Source organism: Paralichthys olivaceus, chromosome 1 (assembly GCF_024713975.1).
Source record: "Paralichthys olivaceus isolate ysfri-2021 chromosome 1, ASM2471397v2, whole genome shotgun sequence".
NCBI classification, from domain to species: Eukaryota; Metazoa; Chordata; class Actinopteri; order Pleuronectiformes; family Paralichthyidae; genus Paralichthys; species Paralichthys olivaceus.
In genome coordinates, this window is record NC_091093.1 from 17,671,521 (window position 1) to 17,698,509 (window position 26,989).

The 26,989-nt window shown below is 41.1% G+C and overlaps 1 protein-coding gene across 3 annotated transcripts in view; it reads left to right on the forward strand.

The window, feature by feature from the left end:
- The window catches only part of zfhx3b (zinc finger homeobox 3b), a 324,823-nt gene that overhangs the window by 4,915 nt on the left and 292,919 nt on the right, over positions 1-26,989 (forward strand). For all 3 annotated transcript variants that reach the window (XM_069524024.1, XM_069524002.1, XM_069524010.1), the window contains exon 3: positions 5,772-5,821. The gene's annotated coding sequence lies outside the window, so the exon portion shown is untranslated. The remainder of the gene's footprint in view (positions 1-5,771; positions 5,822-26,989) is intronic.

The following is a 26,989-nucleotide window of genomic DNA, read 5'->3' on the forward strand; positions in this document are numbered from 1 at the left end:
GGGTCACAGGAAATTTACCATGTGGAATTATGAATAGAAGAAAGGGATACAATATCTGCACAATGTTGATGGATTTCAAATGAAGACACAGTTACATTAGTATATTCACATTTATATTCATGCACAGTGCACGCTGAAATAAATGGGGCCTATTGTTACTACTCCGTTAGAGAAGGGACATCTGATCATCTTGGTTTAAGACTTAAGGTTCTGTCTTTGAGGCTTCAGAAAATTCATAAATTCATGCTGGTAGAGCCAGTGACATTTTGTGAATTGTACTTTCACTCTTAAAACACAAGTTAAAATATTAAATGGTATTTGTTATTGTCTCTTCCACTAGCTTGCTCTGTAATTTTTATCAATGGATTATTTCCTCCTGAACAGACATAAGCTTCTCCTTTAGCCTGTATGCAGCTAACTGTAGCAGTGATATGTATCGCTGTCTATCCATCTATTTTCAGCACCTCATCCAGGATCAGCTCAGTGGTAACAGGTTAAGCAAGGCAGCCCAGAAGTTCCCCCCTCTTGGTAACATTTTCAGCTGCTTGCATCCATGATGTCATTGTTCTGGTCACTACCTAGAGCTCATGACCATAGATAAGAGCCTTCCAGCTCACCGCAATGGTTCAGGACAGCAACTTTCTGCTTGTAAATCTTCTTTCTTCTATCAGGATTTGTGAACAAGACCCAAAGAAATTCTGTCCCTAGCCAAAGGGCAGAAAACCATAGTCTGTTGGAGGTTCTGACTCTCATCCCAGATAAAAACCTCACTCATGGTGATGGTCACAGTCCTATGAAGCCATAAGAAACCTGTCATCTGTAATTCAGACACAATTCTAATGGTTTCAAACTGGACTTTCTCTTCTCTCCACTTGTGCTTTACATCCAGTCCATAGAACTCACAAACATGAGGCCAACACCCACAGAAATGTGTTTGACTTCCTGCCGTGAATGTAGACATAATTCTTTCTCCTGTTAGACAGGCACTTGAGACTGGATGGCTCCAGATCCCTTTATTCCCATAGTAACCCATACAAGATTCCTCAACAGACGGGTTCACAGGCCGACTCTTAGCCCATAAGGCACAGGTAAACTGGATGGCCAAACTCTCATGACCCTTTGCATGTGTAAAGAGGTGGGACCCTGCATCACAGCCAGTGTGGAAGCTGTGTTGCTTCCCCTGACTGAGATTTGAAGATCGGTTTGAGCCTGCGTTCCCCGGGAAGGTTGAACCGACTGTTCAAACAGGATTAATGATTTCAAAAACATTTAGAATCATCTTGGCTGTACAGAGCTGACTGGTAGCTTGGCTAATGGTGGGGGAAGCTTTTGCTCATTGCTAATACACGTGTCTTTATAATTGGTTGATAATTCATAGTTTTTCTCAAACGTGTCCATGTTTAGCAATTTGGCCTGCTAGCTAGCTTGACCATTTTTGTTTTCGTTCATTGAAAAGTAAATTGGATCCTAGACAATGGCAGGTAGAGTACATTTTGCCAGTGGGACACAGCAGTAAACTAATGAGCGTGGGTTGACTCTGACAATTTTTACTGGGACTATTGATATATTGTCACAATCAGACCTGACTGTAGATGGAAAACCTGATATATGCATATCATGTTTTGGCTGCAGTTTTATCTCTGTGGAGTGTGACCATGTTTATATATATTTATTTGAAAAGGCAATTAAATGTTTCCCCTCAGTCTAAAATCTTCTTAGTCAGATAAGCTGGAGACTCACTGAAGAAACTATCCAAATGTTTGAGTGATTGTCTATTTCTGCCAGATCCAGCTTGTGCACCTGTCTTCTGCACAATGCATGCTTGGCTACACTCTAGCTGTTATCATGCTGTGAGCAGAAATACAGGGGTAAGAATATATTTTGACAAGAATGCATCTAAAATGGATGTAAATTGTTTGAGAAATAGATTGTATCTCCAGCACATTTCCAATAGACACTCTTAACTTGACCTTGTATGTTTTCACAGCTTTTTCTCTTAGTATAAAGTTGTCATGTTGTGCATTTTGTCCCTGGGTTTGAATTGTGCATTTACTCACAAATGTCAAAACTGAAATGTGACCATGAAACCCTATACTTACCCATGCTTTTAAAGAAAGTAAAAACACCTTTGGTGCACACAGTGCAGCTGGTTCACTCATCCTTGCATGGCATGTTATCTAATGTCACTCACAAAATCTTTGGCCGGACTTCAAAGCTGAAATACGGTCAAATCATATTTCAGCACCTAATGTTGCGCTTATAGTCACTGCAGAGCGTGTAGTTGGGCTAATTTAGTTAGCTCAAACCTCTTCCAGCCAAGGCTCTGAAGTTTTACACTTGTGCCCAGTATGTTGTGAAACTGCAAACACTTTTATGTCCGTCTGTCTATCAAACTTTATAATGCTCTGATTTCTTCCCCACTGGCAGTGTCTTTTAATTAGATTATACTGGAGGTATAACCACAGTCCAGGATGCCAATTTGTGTCCCAGACGGTGTAAAATTTACTGTTACACTGCTGTCGAACAGAGCAGGTGAGAGCAGAAAAGGTCCTTGGGCAAAGAGCAGCTGACTCTGTCTCTCTCTCTCTCTCTCTCTTCCCTCTTTGCAGTCAGACATTTAAGACATGAGAGGATAAATAAAAACGCTATTCAAGATCCCGACAAAGTAAAATACAGACGCATTGGTCCAGATTATGTCTCCAGGGTAGACTGTTCCTTACGATAAAGAACTGTGATGTTGGCAAGCATGCACGTGCAGTGTATGTGCCGCATATTGAGACTGACAATGTGTTAGATCACTCAGTTATTCTGCTGTTTCCTGACTGAGCAAGAAGTCAACAAAGTATCTTTTGCTGGGTGCACAAAAATGTTTGGAAAATGTTTTTTTCCCCCATTGTTGGATGGATGTCACAAAATGCTATGAAGGTACCATGATTAAAACTATGCCACATTTTTTGAGCACTCAGAACATTTTATCCAGTGTGTTAGAAATCGACATTTTGCGTAGAAAACACCAGTCGTGTGTTTAAAGCATATCGCCAATGAAAGCAGCAAAGTGAACAGCTGCAGGTAATTAGAGCTGGTCCAGGAACGGCCGGGGATTCAAAGTAAACATGGACGGTTTCCACAATCAACAACATTTACAAACGCAGAAGAAGGAAGCTACTGAATTTGTGAAGAATGCGCAGTGGGAATGGAAAGCATAGAAGCATGAAGCTAGCAGATGTTGAGAATTAAATACAGGCGGCATGTGGCTAACAGGACTGTGGGCTTATTCTTCTGATGGCAGGCTCTGGAGTTGCCGAGGGCTAAAGGACAGCTGTTCCGGGTTAATACCTACAGGTTTACATCAAGTCAGCCATTGCTATGTTTTTTTTCATTTTAAAGATAATTTTTTTGGTATTTCTGCTTTATTGACGGTGACGGCAGAGAGAGACAGAAAAAGGTGGGAGAGTGGGGGGGGCTGACACTTTAAAAGGATTTACTCCAGGGGAAACTGACCCTAGCTTTGGTGCATATCTACGGCTGCTACTGTTGTTGCTATGGTACATACAGTACATCATGCGTGACGCCTTGAAATTGGTCAAGATTTTGCAACGGAGTATAATTGGCTGTTGAATTGATTGACTTTAAATGGCTGGATGAAACCGAACTCTTATAGAATCAGGGCCCCTGAGAGCTCGGATTGTTTCAGGCATAGTCCTGAAATTCTTTTAGTCTGAGAGTGCCAACTGGTTCTACTTTAAATTGCTGAAAAGACTTGAATTATAGATGATTAGCAGAAGGAACCTGATGCTCACTTGCGTCTCTTTGCGCGCCCCCAGCTGATGTTCACAAAGTTCTAAGTGAAGCACAGCACCTGTGAAGTATGTGAAAGTCTCTGAGAGGTCAGCATTAAGGATGATCAGGCACATACATTCTTAATTGTAAGACTGCAGTACAACATAGAAGTATTTTTGTCACATGCATAGCTGACAATAGGTGTATCTCTCTTCATTGCTGTTTGTTTGGATCATACAAAAACAACAGAACCTACTTAACTGAAACTTTGTGGAAGGGTGGTGTATGGGCCAAGGAAGAACTTTTAAAATTTTCAATTAAAGGGGATGGATTCTCTTTATTCAACAGGGTGAGATTGGGCATTAGCCTTGGCGGAGTTATACACTCTCCAAGCACCCATCTGGTTTAAATTTGGCATCTAAAAGTATAAAGCAAAGGTAATGGTATAAAATAAAACCTTATTAAGTGTTTTGTGTGAAGTCGTTCGTTATGTGGCATACCTAACTAAATATTAGCACACTGGCCGGGCAGCCTGAGTGTGGTTCATCCCTCACCAGCTCAGACTAAAACAACCGTACTCTGTTTATTCAAACTAGCTGCCTGAGATTGTACTGTCAGACTCTCTGCCTCTCTCGGCTCTTTGGCTGTTGCAACAAAAACATGTCAGTAGTATTTAAAATAGTGGTGTCATAAATGATTTGCACTAATCTGTGTAGGTATTCGTTCTGACTCATGAAGCAGTGGGTGATTTCAGGCGGCAGAGAGTAGGTTTTGTTTTTCAAAGCCAGGCACAACTTCACAGAGATGAAGTTTTAACATTTGCTTTTTGTTTCAGCCCTTCAGCCTGCAGAAAGAAAAATATGGCTTTTTTACTGGAAAAGAAAGCACTTCATTAGAACAAACATCCAGCACGGCATACGGTGCCCAATTCATTTCACTGTTAATATTTCAAACGCTCAGTGTGTATTGATTATTCTTTACAGCAGTGCTTCACTTTTCTTGTTTAAGAATATTCTTGGAATCCAGCAAAGAAAATAATCTTTACATGTTATTATACATTTATTTTGAGTTTACAAAAAGAAATGAAACTAAATGTTGGAAACCATTCCATGATGGAAATAATGTACTAATTACTAACATTGCCAGGAGGTTGTGTTTGTTTGTTTGTATGTCTGTCACTTAGTTCCTTAGCAGGATTACGTAAAAATGACAGATTACCATGAAACTTGAATGTAGGGGACGATATGGGTCAGGAGAACCCATTCAAATCGATGTCGATCTGGATCAGATCCAGGATTTTTTTGTTACTTTTTTAATGTTTTGAGAGAGGGTATTTCTTCAAAATGTTCATTGATTTCACAAAGAATTAATTGTTGATCTTGATTAAAAATAAAAAATAAATCTGGTGTGTTGAGGGCACTGTTGGAGCTTGAACACTGAGGGCCATGCAAAATGTTTTCTTATTTACTTTTGTTTATTGAGCTAAAGGAGAATTTGTAGTTTTGAATTAACAGTTGTATGTGAGAGTGAAACACTGCATGTGCAGTACTGGACCGAGAAGAGATTTATACTTTAAGATGAGACATTTTCAGCACTGGATTACAGCACGGGTATAGTGAAATAATAATGATGTATGATATGTGACGGCAAAAGTGCCTTGATGAAGTACTTGCATTTACTTTCTGGCTTCTGTCCTTCACCTCATATTAGTTCATATGTCCACTCCTACATATGGAAACCAGGGTAGTGTGTCAACTTTACCCTCCCTGCTTTCCATCCCTCCCACGTCACACCTCACACCTCTGCCCCGTCTGACCAGGTGCTTCTGTTCAGTCATACCACTCACAACAGCAGATTGGGTAGCATATTATTACTAAATTGCTCCCGTCAGCTTCCATCAGGGTTTAAGATGAATGCTGCCAGCTGTTTCCCTGCTCTAGTTATTTCTCTTTTTTTCTGAATGTATCTTTCTCGTCTTCTCCCCTTGTCAGATTTGCTCCTCATGCAGTTGCCACTTTGTGGTGGTGAAGCTCCGTCAGTGGTGAGTACTCTCCTGCAGTCCCTGAAAGTGAACCCGGCAAATAAGTTTTAAAAATTCTCTGAACAAGTCCAACATACTACAGTACAGATGAAAGAGAGCACAATCTACAGTGTCTCACTTTAAAGGGGTATATTGTACATTTTATTTTGCAAAGATGGGACAAGATGTGTCAGATAAGACGGTGCATATTCACCGCAGCTGCTCCCCTGTGTGCTCAGTTCTAGGGAGATATACATTATGCATTTCATGTTAAATCACTTTTAAATGCAGTGGATGTAGGGTTGGGCAAATGGTCATATCTGCACTTAAAGGAGTGATGTTTTTGTGGCCGGGGGCATGTTGGACAAAGTTGAAGCCCTCCTCCTCCCTGGAGGTGGTCTAGGATCATTAGTTTTACTTTTTGAAGTGTTTGGCCTTTTGATGTTTCTATGTTCTCTTCAGGCAGCCTGGCCTGAAGGATATTTAATATCACTCCTACAAATTTCCAGTTAGGAATAATTTGAAGTGAGCATCTGTCAAAGAAACCGCCATTTAAATACACCGGTCATGGTTAAAGAGGCATAAAATGAGGCCAGATTAGACAGAGCACCTTTCTCTCGTGGCTGGCCCTGGTTGAGTCGGGGGCCAACCTGGGGCACAGGGACCCAGGAAAAACTGCTCCTGCTTCCAATTCTTTAAGTACAACTATCTAACACCTCTGGGATCCAATCTCTCCCCTGGATGCCCTCCCCGTGACCAGCCATGCTCACTTCTTCTGCAACCGTGGCATGGTGGGGATTGTCTCAGGGTCTCAGTTGCTTGATATTTTATTTATGAATGTTCAGGGGAGTTGGAACTAGATTATTTTTTATCTCTGTCTCTGATGCTCTGAACATCAGGGGACTGGAGTATCCCCATCGTCTCCACTTCAAACGTCCCCTTGTGTTTCCACTAGGGTGTGCAGGAGGACCTTCATCAGTGTATGTAATCTTAGATTATGTCTTATCACCAAGAGAATCATGAAGGAGCATGAGTACATCCTGTGAAAGAAACTGCCTGTACCTAAAGCTTTTGGCTGGGCCTGCTTCTGAAAGCTTTTCTTGTGTCAATTTAAAAAAAATGCAGATTCACTCTTTAAACAGACTGAGCATACATTTACTGATGTTAGTTAACTTTTTTTGTGACTATGAGCAGTGAAAAGTATTTATGCTTTGTGGAAGAAAACAGATCATCCATTGCTGATTTCCATCCTTTGTTAAACATAAACTGTAAACATACAATTCTGGTTTTCATTGATTAACAAATAACATTTAAAAGATATTTAAAAAATGAATTAAATTTGTGCATTTAATTTAATCATTTGTTACCAGTAAATATGCGTGTCTCTATGATGGACTGTATATTAAGATGGACTATGTGTCTCCACTTCTTCCTGCTTTACAAACATGAAGCCAAAATATCCCTATCATCTTCAGCTGCACGATGACGAATACTGCAGCCAACCAATAGGGGGGAATTGAGATGATGTACTGCTGTCATATCGTCCAATATACAATAAAAACTAGAAGGTTTGGGGGAGACATTGTTCAGATGGATGAAGAATATTGGGAAACATTGTGAAGCATTCTTGCCCCACGTGCCCCGTTCTTCAATCACCCTTGGGCCTCGGTGTGGATGAATGAAGATGGGTTGCATGAGCACACCACCTCAGACATTATCTTTTGGGGGAAATAAACAACACTTTAGATCCACATTGACTTAGAATGGAAAAAAGAAAAGGACAGAAGAAGAGGGGTTAGAGTGAACCACTGCAGGAGGGAAGCTGGGAAATTTCACTGTGTGCCAAAACATCCCTCTCTCTGTCTGTTTGTCTGTCTCTCTCTCTTTGTCCATATTTTTTGTACTCATCTGTTTTATAGATTAACTGCAACCCATCTTTTTCTGTCTTGTCTTTTTCTTTACCATTTCCATGTGATCTTAGCTCTGTCTTCATTTGTAGAAATTACAAATCATCAAAAGATTTCGCATGACAGAAGCACATCAGCTATTGCGATCATTTTCTGAAAAACAGAGTCAAAATTACCTCTGTAAATGATACAGGCTTTACACTATTGAATACAAATATGTAATATGTACTTCTCACAGCTCTTCTGAACTTGTATTTGTTTTTAATGGCCCTGGTGTCCAGCCAGCATTGGGACATTTTTTGTCATTTAATTTTAATGACTTGTTGGGTAATCCGTATAACTCCATTCCATTGACATAATCCACAGAGACATTGTATAACTTCAGATTCACTTCATGATTTGTGAGTCTTTCCCCTCCTCCTTGACATGGTTGCCCTTATTCTATCACATAATAGCACCGATGCAATTAACCCTAAGAATGTTCATTAAAAAAATTAGGTAAGCTCCAAGCGTTAATTGTCTAAAAATAGTCATCTCTGCAGTAAATAGATCACCTAAGGTCTGAACTAATCACTAATGACAATGTCTGAGAGTCATCATATGTTCAGTGTGCAGATACATTTCTTTTTATCAGTTTTATTTTACAACACAACTACTTTTCATAGCCAAATTCAGAGTATCGTGCTGAACAGAGTACAGTCTGTCTACCTTCTGTGTAGAGCTGACAGAAGAAGAGGTTTTGTTTAGTTGCAGAAATATAACCACATTGCTAAGAAAAATGTGAATTAGTAAAATTAAGTTATTTAATAAGGTTGATATGGACACTGAGAGTTAACCATGTAGGATTAGTTCGTCATTGCAAACGGTCAAAAAGGGAAAACAAATATCAGTATTTGGTTAAAACTTGCACTTTTGTATTTCAGTAGTTCTGTGAGTGGCAAGTGGTGAAATTAGCAATTAAGTTTACAAACTTAACCTGTTGTTGATTTGTTGGCCCAACCAGGATAACCTGACATATTATCTTCTTTTCAATGTTGGATTAAAGTTTATCATTTGGCTCATGCAGAATTTGACGGTGCAGGATGAGGGAATCTTCAGTGTATTTGATGCGATGGGGACCATGCTGCCGCAGCGCAGCTTCAAGTGTGATTGAGTGTTAAATAACTAGATAACAGGGAGTAGTTAATCGGTGCGAAGTTCAAAGTTTATCCTCTCTACCTTGGCTTGTCCTGGTGGTGGGAGGAGACGGTGTTGGAGGCGAATGTGCTGTAAATGTGGAACTGCTGTGGAATAGGCTGTCAGGGTTCATTAGCCCAAGCCATCTCTATCTCAGGAGGAATGTGGCCAGTGGTTTAAAACCAATTTCCATTACCTGCCTTCATTTTATTAACTTCCGTACCATTACCAGGGAGCTTCCCTTTGACGTTTGTTCCCACTCACTGTCTTGTACTTCTAAAAGATCCCTCCGGGAGCAAGGTTGTGAACCTCACTTATCCTGTACTGTGTGTTCCCTTTAATCGCCAGGCACAGTGCCTCAGCGCTGCACCAAAAGTGTGTGTGTGTCGATGTCAGATGCGAGGACCTTTGCATAAACTTTGAAACCAAGTTTACTTATCACCAATCTTCGATCAGCTTTACATAGAAATTCTGTGTGGAAATGAGTAAGATCCACCTTAAATGTTCTAAAAAGAAAAAAAAGAAAAAGGCTCTTGGTCAAGTTTCAATTGTCGGTAGCTGTTGAGTTGCTGATTCAGACACATTCGGTTGAGATAATCCTGTGGGAGCCTGGGGTGTGTGGTAAATAGTAACTGTGATATCTATCTATTCTGTGACCCCAGTCCACCACTGCTGATTAGATCTATTGGGAGCGTTTGTCCATGAATACGATTGGCTATTCTCGCAGCCTGAGTGAAATTGAGGAGTATGAAGCTTTTCAGATGCCCCTCTTCGTGACTGCCACTTGGGAGCACAGGGAAATGGAGGAGGAGGTGAAAGGCCAGGTGTCTGCCACAGAATTTAATTAGAAAGACTGGATGCTTTGTCCTCTGTAAAGTTGCTCCAGGCATTCTTTAATTGCCCCATTCCCCATTTCTTCCAGCTTGCCTTCTCAAAAGTTCATTAGTATTCATCTCGTACAAGCATTTGAATGTTGATTTCAAGGATATTCTACTTTATTGTACTTAAATTCATTGTCTCAACTCACAGCCAAATTGTATTACTGTCTAAATGTATACTGAAATACATTTCTAACGGCGCCATCACACTTGAAAAGTCCCATTTCAAAAGTTGGACTTGAATCCACTCTAGCTAGCTGATGAGATCGGTAATTGACTGTACTGATTAACTTGCCAGCTATTAAAACGCTCCCAGCTGATGTTTCTGAGAGTAACAAGATTAAGATATAGAGAGCTGGAGAATGCATGTGGACTCAAGAGACACAGAGTCCCAGACCTGATTTCCCAGTGTGCACTTTGCACACTGGGAAATCTTTTTAGGGATTTTTTTCTCTTGTTTTGAAACAATTGGAATCAACAGTGTGTGCAAAAGCGGAGGATCTGTCATTTTGGAGACGGGTTACAGCAGGGTTCAGCCTTTTTCAACTCAGGCATTGATTTTTATTGTTGAATAGTAAATGTATAGTTGTTTAGTTAATTGTAAAACTGAGAAACCATCACAAATAAATGAAAGAAGAAGTTTAACATCAGAAACAAGTCAAATTTGCAAAAATGCATTTGATAATTCTGGCTGTGATAAACTGACAGAATAAGCATCAGCCAAGGGACTAGTTCTGGAGTTTTGTTTATTTCATCCACAAGGAGGTTATGTTTTCATCTGCATCTTTTTATCTTTAGATAGCAGGATTCTACAAAAACTGTTGGATGGATCACCACAAAACGTGGCTGCAGTATGAATTTTAATTTGAAAATTTTGGTGTGGAACGCAGGAGGCAGATCGAGGCATTTTTCTTTCACTTTCTTCAACATTATGAGATATGGTGTTTTAACTGAATAATAATAATTCAATGGGAACAATTCAAGGAGCTTAATTAAAAAATTAGGCATATTTGGGGAAGGCATATCTATAATTGTGTGAAATATGGTGCAGATCCAAATAACCTGTGTACAAGGAGACTGCCTTGACAGAGGTATGTGTTCTAACTACCACTATACTTCTGGCTGTGATGAACTGAATCAAGCCAGAACAAGCCTCAGCTCATTCTGTGCTGGTTATTTATCAATTTACTGTTGTGAGCAAGTGACTTAAGTCCTGGGGTCAATCAGGGATTGATTTCAAGTTTTGATAAGCGTATTTGATAATCAATTAACTGTTACATTTTCATGCCTTGTATAATGGTGTTACCGAATAAGTTGATAATATAAAATTCTTTTTAGACAAATTGCTTTTTTCTCAGTTACCAGTCTTGAGCTTTATCAGCAGTGTTTAGCCCAGTTTATGGAGAGAAAGCCAAGATTAACCCCAGCTATAAAGCTGACTATAATTCGTTAAAACTGTAATCATGCGTAAAATAAGATTGATAGAAATTTTTCAGAAAGGGAATAGAAAAAGAATTATATATCCCAATGCAGGATTTAATGGCAAGAAAATTAATTCAGCTGCTTTCAAAATATGGTAAGGCAGAAAATCCTCCTGGGCAAATTATAAACCTCTCCTCCATCATCACAGCCTTTCTAATGGGAAACAGAGGTTATGGCCCCTCTAGCACACACATACCTGCGCTACAAACTGCAGAGCACACATAAACCAACACACTCTGGAATATAACATTTGGTTTATCTGGTTGCTGGGAATAGTTAAATCCTTCATGGGGGAAGCACTCTGTTGGTAGGATTACCTCAGTATTCGCCCACCATTTCTCTCATTATCACATTTTTCTTCTCAACAGGTGAGATTAAGGCCGGCGTTTATTGTTCAGCTCTATTCAATCCCAAGCTTTTACACTGGATATAATATTTGTTTTGGTTAATCACTTAAGTATCACAGTGAGCCCAATATCTTCAGTAGTTGGTAACAGGATTGTGTGGCGTATGGGTGAAAGTCGGGGCACAAACATACTTTTTATACAATATATACTGCTTTAAAGTTTCCAAAGTAAATTTGTACTTTAAAACACCCTGCACTGTAGTCTGTCCATTTCAGCAGCTGAAAATTTGCCTGTCTTTTTTTACTCTTTATAGCATTAAAGAAAAGTGCCTTACTGAATACCGATAGAGCATGTCAGAAATGACACACACACACCACCACAAATAATGCAATATAACATCTTTGCTGTGGCTGTTTTTCTGTGGTTGTATATATATATATATATATATATATATATATATTTTTTTTTTATTCACTCTTTCTACAGCTTGGGTCCCGCCCCGCATGGTTCACTTAAGAGTGGACTCGGCACCTGCTGTTTTAAAGGTTCATTTTGATCTTACAACCGAGGCTGACACATGAGGAACCCTGCCTTTGATTGATTGTTGAGACCATTGATCTAATTTTAAAACCTTTGAATTTCTCCTCTGCATCCTTCCTTTTTTTTGGTCTGAAGTGGAATAAACCTAATTTCCTTGCGCCTCATGCAGGGCTTCACACTCCAAGGTGGGAAAACAGAGTGAATAAATAAATAAATAAACCCAAGATTCAGGTCTTTCACAGCAGCACAGAGATTTTTATAGACTGGATCAATTAAATTTGTCTTATTTGGAACGATGGGGCTCTGTAACTCAATAAGAGGTAATGTGGTTGAAAATGCCTCTCAGTGTGCAGCCATTAGGTGAGAGAATGTTACCATGGGAGTATTAAAATGCAGGGATTACAGCGGCATAAGACTGGTCTGAGCCAATTAGAATCAACAGTAGCGTAGAAAGAGGGGATGTGGGTGGGTGTCGTGGGCGACCAAGTCGTGCTGTGAGGGTGAAAGAGAGGAGGAGGGAGAGACATCACAGCCTTGGCTTGATGGAAACCAGTCGTGCTTCATAGAGGAGGATTTTTAGTTTTTAGAATGGCAGAACAACAATGGGGCGGCACGGTGGTCCAGTGGTTATCGCTCAAGGTTCTTGGGTTGAATCCTGGTTCTAAGTTCTCATGCCTGTGTGGGTTTTCTCCCGCTTCCAACCACAGTCCACAGACATGCAGATTGCGGTTAGGTTAATTGGAGACTCTAAATGTACCTTGGGTTTGACCGTGAAGGTGAATGGTGAAAGGGTGATAAGCCGGCGACCTTTTGTCTGAGCCTGGCCTAACATGTCTGGTCCCGATGGGTCCCATCAGGCTCAGGTCGAAACTTAACACACTATCAACTTACAAACACATTCATCAATATAGGAGCACAATTGCAAACAATTCTGCAGTTTCAGAACGTGTCATGAATCTGGCATAGAGTTTTCTTAATAAGGAATTGGTGAATGAGGCCCATTGTGTATTTAATCACCTATTACACATTGGTATGCAGTGTGTTATGGAATTTTATTTGTTAAGTGGCACTGTCTACCTCCAGTGTTTTCATTTTCATAAATGCGTATCAAAAATCCTTTTGCAAAAACTCTTGTGTAATTGTAAATGTAGGCTTATTACTGTCTGCTGAATTTCCTCCTCTTAATGGTCTCTTCTCCAAAGTGTGTGTGTGTGTGTGTGTGTGTGTGTGTGTGTGTGTGTGTGTGTGTGTGTGTGTGTGTGTGTGTGTGTGTGTGTGTGTGTGTGTGTGTGTGTGTGTGTGACTTCCCTATCAGTGAACTCAGATGTGTCACTTGCTATGTTGGAGAAGGATGGAAACACTGAGCGCCTCAGGACATTGTAACAAAGTCCCTTGTGCCACCAGCCCCCCTGACACAATTACCCACTCATGTCTAATTGGCATTTGAGGCTTCTCTGCTTGATCGACCATGGCCACATCAGCATGAAGTGGCAGGGCAGCGCTCGCCAAGCTGTGACTTAACTGGTATCACGCTTTGTTAGTCTTCTAGCTGCTTACATAATTTGCTGATGTAAATTTACTCTGCCTAATTAACATCGTCAGCCTCTCATTTAATCTGAGCAGACATGGGATGTATCCGGTCCCTGGTGCTACTGTCCATTTAGCTGATTCCTGAATGGCAGTGCGGAGGCCTGTCTGTGGTGCTGCATGGAGTCTTTGTGACTTGGTTGAACAAATCCATTACTCAGTACGTACACAAGTCAGCGCTGGCATGTGGAGTTGGGAGGAAGGGTTGTGCAGGAAACTAACTTTCCAGAACTGTCCTGAATTAAACAAATTAAGTTCATCTCCGTCGTTGGTTGATTGAAACTGAGCACTTGACTTGAGGATGCTTTAGAAAATGGTGCATGGACACAAATCTGACTGACAGGTCTCGTTGCAGAGAAGAGCTTTGCGACATTTGAGGTGACTGCGCTACAGACAAATAATCATCCTCTCAATTAGAGTCCCTTTCTCTACTCTATGGTCTCTGCAGTGCTTAATGCTCTTTTCCCACAGCGCTGTCTCTGGACGTCTGCATAGCCATTATTATCCAACTATCTCGTGTGTGAGTAAATGACAAGTCTGGAATATTGATTTGTTAACAAGCTGTGCCATCCAATGCAGAATCATATGAACTGATCAAATGTAGGGGAATATGCTCCAAGAGTAAAGTGTGTGTAAAGCTTGTTTTAGGTTGTTTGTTGATCTAAAATGCTTTTATTGTTACTTTACACCCAGTCAGAGCAGAGACCTCAACCTATACCGACAAGCTATACCACACCCTGAATTTGAGTTGTAGAGTTGTCGACGCTGAAACAAGGTCTGCAACACGGCAGAGTTTCGCTGATATGTATCAAGCCACCCGCTCATTCCGCCAGTGAGGATATTAGATCAGACTGGTGGTTTGTGATGGTGGCAGGGTCAGTGAGCATCTCATTCCCATACCCCCCCCCAACCCAGCTCCCTCCCGCTGCTGCTCACCCATTTGCTCTTCTGCCGCACTGCAGGGTAATCAGGACAGTGACACTTTATGAGAGGACGACAAAAGGATTTACACACAAAGCCTGGCAGAGGAATGTATCTCATTTGCCTCCAGAGTTTGAACTGGAGCGCTTCAGCACAAAAGTTAAAGAGAATTAAGTTTGAGTGCATTTACTTTAGCCTAATTGTTGGCATTCATTTGCAAAGACTGGATGACTTAAGTTAATCCCTAGTGTGACAAAGTTTCTTCAACGTCTCTCTAAATATGTCAATTCTACAGTTGTGTGTGTGTGTCTATGTAGTTTGCTTTTTGCCAACAGTAGAAAAGGTTAAGCATATATTGGGACATTGATGACAATCTGGAAGAGGAGTATAAAATTAGAGGAAAAAGTATTAAAATATTGATAACACATCGCTGTGTCCATTGCCTGTCCATATTTTATTCATGCAAGGTAACCCCTTTTCATTCAGGCGTCTACCTGCTAACTCCTGCTTTCTTAAGTTGCCATTTCCTGGCATTTTGCTCTGTTTCAGCCATTGTGAAAACATAGTTTCCTTTTCTTAAAAGGTCTTTTGTGCATTTTGTCTTTAAAATAGGTTTCCATACAACTCAAGTCAGGGGTGAGGAACCTTCTTCTGATCAAGGACCATTTCAATTTTTATAACATTCTTCAAGGGCCATACTAAATTATTGAACGTATCACCCTTACCTCTCTAATGCGATGGCTGGAACTGCTTCTCACAAGGTCAGGTGTCTGATATCAGGTGGTAGTGGTGATGCTGCTACTCCCAACTGATTTTTGCCAAAACATTTGTCTGAAAAAATAAATCCTCACCTTTAGTAATGCCAAGTCATGCATCGCTTACATAGACGATAATTCCTTCCTCGTATCAAACTCAGCAGTAGTCACACGCATAAAAATGGCAAGTTGGGTGGCATTTGTTAAGGCCATAGAGGAAAACAGAAAAAAAGGCTCACGTTTTTTTTCTATATCTGTTTTCTATATCTGTTTTCTATCAGTAGTCCACTCGGAGATGGTTCATGACACACTCAACAATTTTACTCTCTTTAGTTCAAGCACCTTTTGCCAAGGCTCCTTCACAAGTTCTCCTTCTGAGCGACTTTTCGGCTTCTTGGCTCCGAGCTCGTTTAGCACAAAACTTTCCCATCTCTCTTAAAATGCCATCTTGTGAAAGCTGATTTTTGATAAACTAAACTCCTCACAACTCATTTCATTTAGCACATTTCAAGGTTTGCTGACGAGTTTTCTCTGTTGGACACTGCCACATTCCACATCTACTTCTCAGTTACCATGATGCTTATGAGTGACCTAACGGCTACTTATTTTGTGTTTTGTTCACCCTGACCACGACCTGAAATGTCAGTTAACTGTTTCTTTCATCGCAAAAATACGATTTTTTTATTGTTTTGTATTTATGTATTCTACGACACCCCCATCCCTGCCCTAAGTGCGTGTCTGTCTCTTCACTCGTTTACAGATAAGTGTAGATTATCAAAATCAAACCAGTGTTTGTGTGATTAAGCTTCACAGGGTCCAATTTTATTAATTTTAAATCACTAGAACATATTATAATAATAAATGACATATCATAACAATATTTGAACATTTTAAAATAAAAATAAAAAATAAAGCAAGCATAATGAATGTGTTCTCTAGATGATACTAGATGAAAGGAGAAAAACTTGGTGTATTGCAGGTGTGTGGGTGACAATGAATTTGTGATTGTTTTAAAACTTCCATCTATCTTTTACTATACATGTGTATTGTGCATTCACTAACATGGGGTGAGGGTTTATTTGATAAACTTGATCTGATCCTTGCAGAGACTTGTTTAGTTTTTGAAATCATATTCAGTATATCAAAACTTTTATTTAGTGTGTCATCTGTCACGCTCTAATTTCTATTGGCTGAGATGGGTTTTGAAATTGTAATTCTTTTCACTATATCAAAGATACAAGTTGACTCATCCATACACACAGAATTATTTCAGATTTCTTGCAACTCTCCCAAATAGTTCATATTTCATAGGGGGGGGGGGCATATTTGCCAGCGCTTCTTTGAAGATCCGTGCCGAGCTTCTGCACAGACTTTGGTCAGTAATAAACAGGAATTCCCCCGAGGGTATGGCTCATAGGTGCTGTTTATGTTGACCAATGGAACCACAGTCTGGAAACCGGAGGAGTAGCGCTGTTGAGATTGAAGCAGGTGGGTTCTGGGCTTCAAAGACCAAAAGATAATCTGCCGAAAAAATCTAAAGCCCGGCTCTGAAATGTGCTGAACATCTACGAGCTTCTGCTCACAAAGACACAAGGCTCATCATGTGGTTCCAGCCAGCCCAGGAATGCTTTGATGCTGCTTATCCCCTAACTTTTGTTAGTTTATTTGACTGAGTTTTTATGTATAATATGTATTCCAAATGCAAGCTCTTCTTTAAAGAACTTAGCGGAAATCCTGAAGAAATAACCTTGGAGTTGGGAGCTTGTGCTAAAGCATCAGTTGATTCAAAGGCTCAGCAGCAAAGTCTTCCATAACACAGAGGGAAAAGTGCTCGGTCAATCGCCAGATAAATCATAGCAAAAAATGCTACCACATAAGCACAAGAGATATATTATTTTTCATCAGGCTTATATGGTTTTAATTTTCTGAGCAGAATGATAATGCTGAAATATTGATCCGCTTATTCTATATTTGATATCATACAGTTATCTAATCTATACCTTTTAAAATCTTTCTTAAACTATTGATGAAATAAATTAGGTCTTAACAGAGATACCAAACATGCAGAACAAATAAAGTGTAATGAAAGTAGGTTAAATGATTTTACGTTAAATACAACTTAAAACACAAATAAATAAATACAAAATAAAATCCCCCCCCCCCCCCCGTAATGTATGTACTGTATTCAAAAGCTCTAACAATCCTCAACTTTTCAAATAAATGTGTTTTAGGAGAGAATAATTATAAATGCCGTGCCATTGATGATTACTTGTAAATTATGTTCAGCCATGACTTCACGACTTTGAAATTAACCAATAAATTTAACTCTCACCATGGACTGACAGTCATTTAAAAATATTATCAGTGGCTAAAAGCAGCAGAGGTTTCTTTTGAGATAGATATTAAAAAAAAAAAAAGAAAATCCTTTTCGGGACTTGGCGCCACACAGATCTGCTCCTCTTGCCATTTCTAACCTCCCTTTTTTGCAGCGTTAAGATGAACATGCTGCTTATTTGAGTCGTGGCTGCAGACATCCAATTCTTATCACTTACAAGGTGAAGCTCCAGAGCTGGCCTGAAAATATGGAAGTACATTCATTCTCGGTTCCAGTGTATTCATATCTATGTGGAATGCAGGCAGTATTAAAAAAAGCACATCAAATTTAGTCTTCTGACTGAACATTTTCTAATTTAGTGCAACTGTGACCATTTCAATCATATAAATTAACTATTTTTCATATGCATGCCAATTTAAAAACTGCTAATAAATCTTTGTGCCAATGCAAGCAGGAGGGAGCATAGTTATAGTTGTGAAGGTGATTTCAACTGGAAATTGCTCTCTTTGTATGATTATAAAGACAGAATAGATGGGACGAAGGCAGAGTCAGGGAACATAGCAAATAGGTTTATGTTGCTCCTTCTATTCTCTAATGTTTTAGAAGTAGTCCTTCCACCTATGTAACCACTGTGGGCTGAGGGTTGCTACATGTACACTTTTCTTCCTGAGCAGTCATCTACACCCCTTGACAACATGAATTATTGACTTTACTTTTCTTGTCCAAGCGACATCCTTCTTTTTTTCAGTGGACTTTTTAAAGTGGCCCTCAAATGTAAGTAGAAAAAAAGTGAAATAAATTGAATGTAATGAATGAAATGGCCTCCAAGGCTCCATCTTAGTTTATGAAACAGTTTTTATTTTTTCTTCTGTGGAGAGTGATTGTGTTCTCTTTGCCTGCAGAGGGGGATGTTGCCCTGGACATGAGCTTGTGTCCTGTGTGTTAGACAGCGGTACACTGAGCTCACTACCTGCACTGGCGTTTCCCCCATATTAATGCTATTGTGTGCAGGTTTAAAGCATTTCATTGTATTATAAAAACCAATGTATTCTGGTATTTTGATGCCGTCTCCCTCGTTTCCATATTCTGCAGCATACTAACAGACTCTGCTCTCGGTCTTACTCCACCTAATTGTTTTGTTCTCGATACAGTACAGACAATATCTGCACATGGAAATCTTGCTCTGCAGCCACATGGACAAATTATATTTACCAGAACATTAAACCGAGCTTTAAAAAGAATGATTTAACAGATTTCATTTGGTACAAAGAGGTGCAGGTAAAAAGCCACTCAGCAGTGTAGTGTATGAATCCGGACCATAAATATGAGAAATAGTTGAGGTTGAAGAATAGGTTACGGAGGTGGGAGATGAGATAGCGGCGGTTCAGATGGCCCCCCCCTGGTGTCGGCCGTCAGAAGGAACGAAGTAGCCATTTTGTGGCGAGTGCGGTGGTGCGGTAGAGATGAGATGGTTAACACCCTTCTGCAGTATAGCCACCCTCCTCTCTCTCCCTCTAATTTTCTCTCTCTCCCTCTTTCTTTCCCTCGCTCGTTCGCTCAGTCGACTATGAAGACACTTCATCTTCCCTGACAGTATGACCACTGCTGCATGTTCTGATGCGTTCAGCATACCTTCATTGCATCATAAATAAATCAGAGAAATGACTTTTTCTTTCTCTTTCTCTCACATGTTCCTTTATCTCGACCTCTTCTGTGCCTGTTATCTTTGGGAGTCGCTGCAAAAACGGGAAATGGTGTGCTGGTGGATTTCCTGTGTGCTCCCACTCCTCGCTGTTCTCACTGCACGTGCAGGATCATCCGCCTCCAATCCACTTTTACATTATCACTCAGGAAAGAAATTATTTTTGCCACATAATAATATTCAGTTCTTGTGATGACAGTATCTGCTTTAATTTTAATTTAAATGTCATGGAAGTGAGGGATTTTCTTAATTAATTTGCACAGGGGATGCAAAATGCAAACTTGTATAATAGAAACCAAGTCGTGTCATTTTTCCTTTTTTTTAAAGGGGGTTTGTGGGGTGCATCGTGACATAGGGGCTACACAAATAAACTTGGCATGCTTTTGTTATTCCTGCTAGAATCAAGAAACACACACCAACACACAAGCTCACATGTACATTTTATGGGGCTGCAGATTACATGAGCAGGCGGGGTAGTGATGGGTGGATGGAGGAGAAGGGGGGATGTGGAGGAAGATTGTCAAGAACCCCTCACTCTCTCCCTCCCTCCTCCCCGACTGACTCCCAGTTACCCAGTCCCTCCACCCCTTCCTGTAATCTCCACTCCTCCACGGGTAGTCTCAAACCTTGTGTACGTCCACCACCAACCAATTACCTGGCAACCCTGCCCTTATCCCAAGCACAGGCGTGATGCTGCTGCATGATGGGGTTTTTGTATATTGAATTCCATCTCCTGGTGAGATAAAGGGTGTAGGAACAGGGCTCTGCCGCTGTGCTAGATAAGTGTTTCTCACAAACCGTTCCTTGCTGCTTCTTCTGACACAGATTGTGTAGAAAAGAGACATTGGGGATGGCAGGGGGGGAAGGTGTGGGGGTGGACGGTTGTTGCAGCGAGATGGGACCCAATTTCAGCATGATTTTCCTCTTGTTTTTAATTTGTTGTAAAGCAGCTCCTAGAGAGAAGTTGGATCCCGCTCCTAACTGGTCTGCTGTTTCGTGTTTGCAAAGTCTACACGTCGCTATCGAGATCATATATTCAAATAGCAAGAGAGTATTTTCTTTGGCATCTCTTCCTCTCATTGTAGACTTACCAAACACTAGATATTACTCTGCGGATCGATTGTTTATCTTCATTTAGGATGGCTGTTCAATCTGCAGAGGTGACAGTTATGGGTTGAGCAGCTCTGTGGAGTATCAGCTTTTATTCAGCTTCAACCCTTTCCTCTCACTCCTATTTGTTAGCTGTCCTGAGACGTGTCCCCTGGTACCTATGGCCTGAGCCAGGCCCATCTATCTGTCTTTGTCTGGCCCACTGCAGGGAACCACACACTCATTGGTTGTCCTGGGGAACAATGTAAGTGATGGACCACCATTCATACATCAAAACTGCAAGGCGTTTGACAGTGCAGGACAGAAACATTGAAAATAATGACCACGGCAATATGTATCAGAGGTTAAAAATAGAGCACGGTGGAGAAGTGCTGGCAAAGTTGAAGCTGAGAGCTATTCTGTGTGACCCACCCAACCCCAGCCCTCCCACTGTTTTAGAGGTTAATGGAAGCTGCCTTAAGCGCAGGAGAAAAGATGTTTTCAGTTAGCCAGAATGAGTGATATTCAACTACTTGGACACTAATATGCTCCAATTGAATTTCTGCCTTTGTCAGAGGGGAGTTTCTCCTGCTGTGGACCCTCCCTCACAGCTGTGCCCTTGCCTCTCTCTGCTCCACCAGCACAGAGCCAAAGCCCCAGAGGTCAAGTGTGAGGGGTCAAGTTTAACCTGAAACCAGACAGAGTGAGAGGGAGGGGGGGCTGGGGGTCACTTGCGTACTGCATGCCGCTCAGCATCACTGTTGCATGTTTGTATATATCGGAGCGGGTCTTATTCTGTTGTGAATGTGTCCGATAAATCATTCTCACTTGGACACTTCCATTGAGGACAGTCTGGATCAGGAACAAAAAGTTTACATTGTGTATATATAACAACACATTTCAAACGTATCTGCCTTTGCAAAATATTAATATTTCTAATGTTTTACACAAGGTGATAGACCTGTTGGCAGTCATCTCGACTGGTTATATGCCAATTTGTGTTATACTTTCATTGTTGAAATCAAATGGGAGACATGAAGGAACCAAACCCGATCACACTCAACAGAGACGCAGTCTTTTACAATCAGTCTCAACTGCATGTAGATGCAGATGTACACAGCTGAGACCATGGATGCATCTGTATCTGGATACTTGATACCAGGTCTGCGCCGGGCCTGTGTGCGAGCCCGGCCTATTGCTTTCACATGTTATGAAGTTGATGTGCAATGTGTTTGTGTTGCTCTCCTGTTTTAGTTTAGTAAATTGCTTGTGGATCTTGAATCTGTTTCTCTACATAAACATCTGTATCTCCCTCACTTTCTTACTTTCTCACACACACACACACGCTACACACACACACACACGCACACACTCAGCGTGAGTCAGCCCACACCTGGAACAGATAAAGGGTCTTTCATGTCTGCAGGGCTATCCTGAGGTCAGTGAGTGCTGGTGTTGAGAGCTAGTTTTACTAGGAGTGAGTGGAGCTGGAGAAGAAATGAAAAGAAACCACATATATCCAGGTGTTGCAGAGTTAAGGAAGTTTTATTAGTCTACAATTCCTCCCTTGATTCCTTCCAGCATCAGTATAGAGATACACCCCTGGAATCATATCTTGCCCATCTATTGCTTATCTTCTGAACACGGAGATGGATAACACTCTGCTTAGTTCCTTTTGAATTATCAACATCATGACACATATATTAAACCTCATCGTTTTTGTCGAGCTGCCATTTTGGTCGTGTTTCAGGCATTTATGGGAGAATTTGTGCTTTGTGCTGAATCCTCCACCAAGTATTAACTTCCGCTACGTTAACCTCTGTCCTTGAGGCTCCTGCCTGACACCAACTTTTAACTTCAATTATTTTTCTGAGCTCATGAATGTTCTTACATACATAGACACTGAAAAACTGTGAACAACACATACACAAAGAAGGCGTTTATGGAAAGCCTCACCCACAGCTCAAACAGTAGAGTTGGTCCAACATATGCTGTGTGAATATAAGTATTTATGTTTATCATAAACATATTGATAAGGATGATTGACTTTCCTCATATGTTTGAATTATTTATATTGTTAATTGTTATTTTCTCATCATATTACTTTTGACATTTTCTGGCACCATCAATCCCGACCTTGTGCTCTGTATAGTTTTGTGGCAATAAATGCTTTTTATGGAAGTTAACATTTCTGTATGATCAGCATTCGGTTACTGAAATGTACTTGAATGAAATCCAGCCAAGGTTTTAGTTGCTTTGCCTCTGTCTTTTACAGTTTTTCCTGCCCCTCCACAGCCAGTAGTCCAATAAAAGTAAAATACAATAAAGATAGTCTAAAAATGTCTCTTATAGAGCTGTTTTCCCCTGAATGTCAATGTTTTGTGCTGGAGGACACCCCTGTTTATGTGGTGGTGTGAGTACATGCTTTAGTGTGTGACTGAGAGGACTGAATTGGGCTCCCCATGTCCAGTTTTTTCACCGTAGTCTGCAGGAGAGTGTGGGAGTGGTCCGTGACACCCGTATCCCTGTAAAGTTTCCAGTGCAGGTGTAATTCCCTGTAAAATGCCCTGTAATTTACTGCCCTTCGGGAGCACACTGTCTCAGGGTGTGAAAATCAATATGATGGCAGAGAGGGATTGTGCACGGCGTCTATGCTGAGCCACATTATAGCAGCAGTTAGGGTAATTCTGTAATGGCAGACGATGAGGTTCAACCTATCTAACGCTCGATCTGAAGCAGATAAATGTTTTACAACACTCTCGTTTAACCCATCCTACCCACTCCGCCCTGCCCGCAACGTCTGTGAAGGCTCTACCCAGGGACTGTCCCGAGAGCTGAGATCTAGACTGTGGTGGTGTGTGTGTGCGCGTGTGCGCGTGTAGTGTTCACCCCCTCGTCTCCCTGGGTGTGCATTCCGACTCTTAATGCTCTGTAACCTTGCAAAGATAGCCCGAGGCATTTTAGCATATAGCTGATCTTCAAAACCCCCCAGTTGTTTCAGAGGGAAGCCATGCGGAAAACATGCATTGAATCTTACAAGATGCTGCATGTATAATGTAGCATACAGAGGATCATATAGAGTGGAATAATATAACCCTAATACGGTGCACCTCTAAGCATGCAGAGAGGGTCATTTAACTGCAAACCAATGAGATTGATAAGGATGATTATAGAAGGCCTCGACTTGTTAGTGGGACGATGGAGGATAACTCCAGAAGCAATTAGTTGATACAGTGAAGTCATTGCCTTAACTTTTGTTTCTAGTAGAAGCTCGAGTGTCTTGTGTGAATGAGCCGGACCGAGTGTGATGGTGAGGACGTGGCTTAAGAGGGAGATCCCACGCAAGACTTCCAGCCCAGCGTGCATGATGCGTGTGTGCAGCTTCAGCAGGGACACGCAATTCATTCTGCCAGATCTGAGCAGATCTCATTGTGCCTGCCTGGATTGTCACCAACAGCAATCACTTGTTTCTGATTTATTAGATAGCCAAGGAAATTAATTTTGTTCCAAAATGCACGGTCGGAAATTAGATGGTGAAATTGTGTGAAAGAATCAGTGATTGTTTTCCCCCACCCTGCCATCCCCCCGGAGGTACTGATAACTGCTGATCTCTGTGACACCATTAATGAAAAACTTATTCAGATTCAGGAAGAAAAAAAAAACTATCTTCAGCGATGTTGTAATTAACTCGGCTATCTCTACAACCCTTAACGTGATTTTAACCACCCATTAACATTCCTCCTAAAAAAGCTGTCCGCTGGCACTCAGGTCAAGGCTGGCTATGGACCTGAGGAAGCTCTGCCCTCACTCCTACTTCCTGTTCACATGTGTGGAGATCCGGTCCTATAGGCAGTGGAGGAAAAAAGAGATTTGCACAGCTGGATTAGCTCTTTTTAGTTGGTATATCATTCATTCTTTCACATTCCCTCTTGCCAAAATACTGAAAAATAAAAACAGTAACCTGTTCTTTGCTTACTGAGGTTGATGTTATCAGTTTGCAGCAAGATAAAACAGTTTGGATGTTGTGAATCATGCAGGGGTACGGCCTGTTGAGTTTAATTTAGTAATAGTGTCACATTATTTTCCATTGTGGTCACAGTTTATTATCACCCTATCCATGGATTGTCTTATCTGTCACAGTGTGTATCAGTAGCTAATGTCAATCTCTGTGTGAGACGATTGACTGTGGAAAATACCCATCTCAGATTTTTAAGTTTTTTTTTATTTGACCATGAATAAATATCGTCACAGAAGTCACGTTTACACTCACGTTGAAGGTGAAAGGGGCTAGTTTATCATGATTCTGTTTGTGTTTACCACTTATTTCCTGTGCATTAGTATGTTAAATATGTTAAATAATTAAAACCTGGGCCTTTTAGCACTTAAATGATTTCACCCAGTATGAGATGTGTTATATCTGTCTTCTAATGGGCAAATCACATAACCTCTGTGACAATGTGTTTTTGTTGCCCTGCCCTCAGGGTAAGTGGTTGTCTGAAGTATATATTTCCCTTACCCATTTATCTGAATGTCAGTAAAGGCAAAATATATTTATCCTCCTTACCTCTCCGCCTGGTGAGAATACCAGTATATTCATATTATACTTGTCAACTGTAGACTTCGCAAGACCAGGTTTTTTATATATTTTTTTAATTTTGACTATTTAACCATGAAAACAAGGACAGCTGTAAACATGTAACACATACCTCCGTTTGAAACTTCCAACATAACACTTCTATAAATTCCCAGTAATCCCGGCAGGATATTTGATAATTCTGACACTTTTACTCCCCTGTGTTTCTCCCTGCTACTCTGTCCTCAGCGTTCCTCTCCTCCACTAAGGCTTTTCCACCATTTTCTCAGGATTGAATGCAAATTGGTTATAACACTGATCAGAACTTATTACAAAATGGAGCCTTGCTTAGAGAAAGAAATGGTGCATCACTATGGGAGCGGGGACGGGAGGGGCTGGGGGAGCCTGAAAGTGGGCTCAGAGCGGTGGTGGAGGGTGGGGCCACCGGGGGTGTGCCTGAGTGAGTGAGTGTGTGTGTGTGTATATCGGGGGGGGGCTGTTCTGTGGCAGGGATGGGAAAATTAGATTTATTTTTTTCATGTGGTGAAGAGAGGCAGGATGGAAGGGGGTTTGGGGGTTCAGTAATGGCACAAACGATATTTTATATATGTGCAGATGGAAGAAAATGAAAATATTTTCTGAATAGGTTTTCTCCATGCATTTACTTTCTGCTTCTCTGAGCGTGTTTCTGTCTGTACTCTGTCTTTCTGCATTTAACCCTCCAGATCCACCCCCTCTTCTTTACTCCTTTTTTCCTGCTGGCAGATCCCAAGGTTATGGCATGTCTGGACATCTAATCAGGCCAAGTCTTGATGCTGAGTATGTTGGGCCCCGAGCCCCCCACACCCTATACTGTTTATCCTATACCTGCCATTATATATTCAAGCCTTTGTCCAGTCTCCACTGCACACCCCGCTGTGATAAATGAACACGACCTTGGAAAATGGAAAGGTTGAACAATGATTCCACTTTTATGAATTCATTTTGTCCCAGGTTGCCCATGTTCGGCAGGTACAGAGGTAATGCATAAGTCACTCTCGCCCGTGTCTAATAAAGGTATGCATTTAAGCATTTGAAATTTATTGAAGCAAAAGGGTATGCTGGTTACATGTGTGAGCCATTATGGGTAATTTCGGCAGTTATGTCTCTTGTCCCTTTGACCTAAAGGGATCATTTTTGCACCCTGTCAGTAACAATAAAAAAAGAACGGCTCCCTTTTTGTTTGATTTTGAGATTGTTTTGCATCTGTCACTTTTTGCGTTCTCTGGTAAAATACATTGAAGTTGCTAAATAATAGATTTCCTGGTAAATCTGATGAAAGACTACGCAGAGTGAAGCCATATAATCTGTCAAGGGTTCAGTATTATAATGGTTTAGAAGATATGGACACAATGAAAGTTTTAAAATAGACTGAGAGACTGTTATTGACCTTTTTAGTGAAGGGATAGCTTTTCCTCTCTCCCTCTCTCCCTCTTCCTCTCCTCTCAGTAGACAGCAGTACTCCTGCCTGGCCAGTAGATGGTATGGCTTGTTCAGGTTTCCTCGGTTTCCACTCACTGAGCCTTGCTTGCTCACCCGTGACTTGAGAAAGCGCTCTGGGGTAGGCCTCCCTAACCTATCATCCCGCACCCCCCCCTCAACACCCCTCTGAGCACCCCTTCCATCTCTGCCATCTCCCCCTGTCGCCCCCACCCCATCCATCCAGGGGGCAGAGTCACCGAGGTGGCAGTTCTAACAAGCTGCCGGGGACCGCACTGCTCAAATGAGCCAAATCAAAGAGAAAAGGGGGAGTGGGATAGGTAGCGCCATGAACCCCCTGCAGAGAACAACCATTCTGATGAATATGAAATGAATTTGTATCGCCTGACATGGAAAGCCCAAGGATAACCCTATACTC